Source organism: Pteropus alecto, unplaced genomic scaffold (genome assembly GCF_000325575.1).
Source record: "Pteropus alecto unplaced genomic scaffold, ASM32557v1 scaffold256, whole genome shotgun sequence".
Classification (NCBI taxonomy): domain Eukaryota; kingdom Metazoa; phylum Chordata; class Mammalia; order Chiroptera; family Pteropodidae; genus Pteropus; species Pteropus alecto.
The window spans coordinates 767,723-773,421 of record NW_006437784.1 but is presented as its reverse complement, the minus strand read 5'-3'; the positions used below and the strand labels follow the sequence as shown (position 1 = coordinate 773,421).

Sequence of the window (5,699 nt, the reverse complement as noted above, 5' to 3'; positions counted from 1 at the left end):
GGCCAGGACCCCATATTACATTTAGTTGTCATATCTCCCTAGGCTCCTCTTGGCTGTGATAGTTTCTCAGACTCGTTTTTGATCACCTTCAAAGTTTAAGAAGTATATATATTCATGATTAAACTGTGGTTATGGGTTTTTGGGAGGAAGACCACAGAGGGAAAGTGTCATTCTCTCACCATATCATATTAAGGGTACATACTATCAACATGGCTTAACACTGTAGATTTCAACATTGATCGCCTGACTGAGGTGGTGTCTGCCAGGTTTCTACCTCCCTTTCTATCTCCCTTTCCTGTACTCTTTGGAAGGAATTCGTTACATGCAGCCATGGAGAATCATGCCCCCCCTTTTTGAGAGCAAAGTGTCTATATAAATTACTTAGAATTCTTCTGCTTGAGAGATTTGTCTCTTCTTTCCCATTTATTTATTCAATCATTTACATCAGTGTGGATTCATGGACATTTATCTTCCGCTTTGGGTAATAATCTTATATTACTTTATTATTTATTTATTGTTGTACTTATTCTATATTTGGCCATTGAGAGCTCTTTCATTGGTTTCTGTGACCCTTTGACACATTCTCACCATGTGGGGTTATTCTGAGCACTTTCTTACCTTCTGGCACTATAACATCCTTCAGGCTCATCTTGTTTATTTCCTATATTGTCCCAGTCTTAGGATCAGCCATTTCTCCAAGGAGTGCTTTTACTGAAGAATGGTATTAGAAAACCAAGATCTGGGCATTAAGTGCTTCCTTGTTACTGCCGTATCATTGTTTCTAGATCATCTCAACTGAGAGAGCAAAGAAATATATATGTGTATACTAAGCTATATATATATAGACATACATGTTTTTTATTATGTAAACATCTGTATCTACACTAAACTAAATGTGAATTTATATTGATGTTACCAACTCTATTCCCTTATCATATGGATAATTCTATTACCTCCTTGGCTTATTTGTATTCTCCCACTCCAACAGTGAAAAAACTGACTCCCACCATCTGCCATCCATTTACTTAATTGTTTATTGAGTTAAAAAAAATTCTAAATGTTAGTATCCATTACTGACATTATTCCTTTTGATGCTCTAATCATCTCAGATTTGGCCAGTGGGATCCCTTTCAAACTGTATCCTTTCAAATCCGCCAGTTTTTGAACACCTCATTGTTTTCCGGCATGAACATATTCTGGACAATCCTTGCATTTTCTCTGTCTCAGATATGCAATCAGCCATCTTTAAGGAGCCCTAATTCTCTCTCTTTATTGAGGTATAATTCACATACCATACAATTCACCTATATAAAATGTATAATTAGGTCTATGGCCATGCTACCCTGAACAAGCCCAATCCCGTCTGATCTCGGAAGCTAAGCAGGGTTGGTCCTGGTTAGTACTTGGATGGGAGACCAACTAGGAAGACCAGGTGCTGTAAATGTAAAAAATAAATAAAAATTAAAAAATAAGGGATTGTAAGATGACAAGGTCCTTGCAATCTATGAGGTCAACCAAGGATTACCTCACCTAAAAAATAATAAAATAAATACATAAATAAATAAATAAATTTAATTAAATGTACAATTAAATGGTGTTTAGTATATTCTCAGACTTATGCAACCATCACCACAATCGATTTTAGAACATCTTCATCACCCTCAAAAGAAGCCATGTATCTTTTAACTATCATTCTCCATTTTCCCCACCTATCTTATCCATAGACAATGACAGCATGTGTGTGTGTGTGTGTGTGTGTGTGTATGTGTGTGTGTGTGTGTGTACACATACAATTTTCAACTGCAGGGTTGGCTGGGAGAAGAGGCTGTATCTGGGAAATTATGACCACAGAGGATCTAATGTGGAAGGCAGAGTTTGCGAACGAAGGTATAATAGAGGATTGGTGACACCTGAGAGTGGGGGTGGAGATGGTAGGGCGAAGCCCTGATGATCATTTGACAATAGCAGATGATAGAGACAAGGTAGCAAGTAGGACCACAGATCCTGGAGTCAGGTGTTTGACTCTCAGCTCTGTAACATAGAGCTGTGTAATTCTCAGTAATTTATAGCCTCAGTTTCCTTGTCTATGCAACACCTACTCTCAGAAATTGCAGGAACTCAAGGCACAAGTCGAGGTCATGGTGGTCGTGATCAGTACCAATTAAAGGGACCTACATAGTCTTGGGGGGTGGGTAGAGTGTAGTGTCAGATAAAGGACGCCTTTTTTTTGGAAAGAGGATATCCTCCACCATACTTCTTCTCTGGGGACAATGCCTTCAGGTGCAGCGTACTGGGATCCTCTAAGACTCTGGTGTTGGGGTATTCTGGGTTTGCCATTCAATCCTTCCCTCTCAGAGATGAACACTGAGTTTAGCTGGGAAAGGAGACCTTCTGGAAAGGAAATCCATGACAGAGCCTTAGAGAATACTTGAAAAAGAAGATATATAAAAGCATTAACAAGAGACCCAAAGAAATTCAGGGGGCTGTTTTTATTTTGGGACTAAAATATGAGTAACACTTTGCATCCCTCTAGAATGTACTGTGCCCATTCTTTGTACCTTAAAGTTACAAATATTTAAAATGCCTTTTTAATACTTAAGACTTTTGCAGAGAATTACACAGGCAACTATCTCACCTTGAATACAGTATGTGTGTATATATATATGTATATGTATATATATACACACACACACATATATACATATATATCTGTCATCTGATCATTATGTGCACATGTAGTTTTGAAATAGTTTTTCATAGTTTTTTTAAATCATAGATCACAAGTGTCCCTATGTGTCACAGTATATGTGTCACAGATTTAACATGTTTGTAATTGTACACATGATTTCTTATACTTATCTTTTACATTATCCTTCAATTCCACAGATATAATTAGTAATGACTCCCAGATAGCTCACATGGAAAGACAGCCTTTCGTTTGTAGTCTAGCTATTTCTTGTGAAACCTATCACACTTTAAGGCTGTGAACTTTTATCTTAGGATTCATAAAAGTTTTCATTTAACAGTAAAAAAATCCCTAGGGGAAAAAAAGTAAAAAATCAAGAGTGTGTGGCAGATCGTGTTCCCCAAAATGCAATCCCTTTTTACATAGTCATAGAATGGTAGCTGGGTATATGATCGTCCAGTATGAAGTTACATTTTTAATTTTCTTTTGCTGCTGGTTAAAAGTAGTCGAAAGAACACGTACCACTTCTAGGTCTTCGCTTTGAAAAAACTGGGTACTCTGCTCATCTTTTCTGACTTGAGGGTGGCAGGGTGCAGCTCCTTTAGACCCAGAGATGGAAGCCCCATGTTTAAGATAGCAAAGCCAGCCATCTTACCATGCTTGGACTGTTAAAATTTTCTCTTGTTCAAGCCATCACATTCATGGGTGTCTCTGATCCAGCATCCCAGCCATTATACTAATATACTACTTTCTCGATTACTGTTTTAGGCAAGATAGTTTTAAAATATACTCCAACTTTCCAAGAGTCCTGAGCTTTATTCTTCACATCATATTTGCTAAGCTATTTTGTTTCTCCGCCTGTGTTTGGTAATATGTTGGTGTTTTATTTTACTGGTAACACCTATGCCTTAGTATGTGTTCTTTGCATAGAGCTGTGTTCTTTGCATAGAGCTGTGTTCTAGGAGGAGTGGCTTCTGCCATTTCAGGCTGGCTGTATTCCAGGAGCTCAGTGTTGGCCATCCTGTATTGCACATGTTTAATATTACATAGAAGTAAGCATTAGAAAAACATCAAATGTGTGGCAAACCAAAAGACTTCTAACTCAGAGCTGGCTAGAGGCAAGGGTCCCAAATCCTGTAAACAGATGGTAGTAATAGAAATGGTGTTGAATACTCAAACACCAGCCCTACTTTCCTCTGCCAAACTAATACTCACTGTTTCTGACTTACACTCTTTTATTGAAAAGTAGAAAGAAACTGAAGGGAATTAAATTTTATTGGACACCTTAACATTTATTGAGAGGCTGTGCAAAACAGTGATTAAGAACATGGGGTATTGGAGTCAGGTATATCAGTGTTCAAATTCCAGCTTCATGACTTATTATCTGCAGAGTTTAGTAAGTAACTTAGTCTCAGTGTCCTCATTTGCGAAACTGGATAATAATACCAATTTCAAAGTTTTTTGAACATTAAATAAAATAACATACTCTAATGTTTGGAACAGACTAAGAAGTCAATTGATAAATAATATATACTATTATCTATTCTGTTCTCATTTCCTGGTGCCAGGTGCTGATCTAATCAATCCTATAACATGGGCATAATCCTTCCTGTTTTACAGATGAAGAAATTGAAGTTAAAGAATTTGTGAGGTGAAACAGATAGCATACCAGCTATTTTGCAAATGAAGAAATGGAAGCACAGAGTACTTAAGTAATTTATGGATATCTCAAAGTGAAGCAGTTATGGAGGTGGAATCCAAAGCCATGTCCGTCTGACCTGATGTTTGGCAATTCTCTATTAGTCGTTACTCCTGATGGGTTGTTATGGTCATGGTGATGTTTGTTATTTACCTTAAGAATCTATTTTCTTCATATACTAGGATATCCTCATGATTGCTTTCAATGAGGACCAGAGTCACAACTCTTAGGGAAGGGACTAGTGTCACTATGTTGTATTTTCCCATCAGGCTCTATACCCATCAAAACCATGGGCTGCCCTTACTCTGATTTCTAATATAACCCGAACAACCAATGATTATCATTCTACAGTTGTCCTAACCAATCACAAGTATTTTCTGAGCTTATCTTATTTTAAATAGCACTGTATCAAGTGTTGTTTCTTCTTTATTTGAATTTACAATCTATTAATGTGCCAACATAACAATATCAAAACAATTAGCAACTAATACAAGTGGACACTAATTAGATGCAATATTGCAATAGTCGAGCTGTAAGTAAAATTGAGTTTCCTAGCAGTTAAAGTGAACATAATATCAGAAAAATGAAAAGGTACAAGAGAAAGCAAAGTTTTTCCTTGTCCTAAACTTCAAGAGAAATTTCACAAGTGGCATTTTACAAAAGATAGAATAAAAGGTGCCCTCAGTAACATTCCTACAGCAAATGCAGTCATGGAGCCCGCTTGGCTTTTTCTTTCCACTTTGGATAAAGCTTAAGTTATAACATGGAAGGGAGTTTTGCTTAGGACTCAAAAGTGTAGTTAGTGTGCAATAGCAGGAATTTGTGTGGCAGTGGGAGTATACTCAAACCAGCATATTTTTCAAACAATAGTCCTAAACACACATTTTCTAGATTGAGATTTGATAAAAGCTAGGTAGGAGAAAATTTGAACAACGTGCTTTGATAAACACCTACACACTAAGTTGATATTCTGCGTTTCTGGTCGAGGAAAGAGCCATCTGCTCTAAATCCCACCTCCGCATATGGTTTGGCTGAACAACAACTGTTGAGATGATGACGTCTTATCGGGACTCTTGATTCCAGGAAGGGCCATCTCACCAGCTTGAGGACTCCTGTTGTTATTGGCTCTTCTCGCCCCTTCCTGAACTTCATATAGTAAGCATTGCATATGTTTATATGCACGTTTAACCAGTAACCCGTGGCTCTGAGTACATGAGTAAACCAAGGTCCCACGCAGAACTGCTAAACAGCCAAACCTGAGACACACAGTCTGATTCACCTTTGCAGCAGGAGCGAGGCTCCGGGGCGGGGCGG

The 5,699-nt window shown here is 37.8% G+C and overlaps 1 pseudogene; it reads left to right on the top strand.

The window, feature by feature from the left end:
• Positions 1-1,325: 1,325 nt before the first annotated feature.
• Positions 1,326-1,444, top strand: LOC112482141 (annotated as a pseudogene).
• The last annotated feature ends 4,255 nt before the right edge of the window (positions 1,445-5,699 follow it).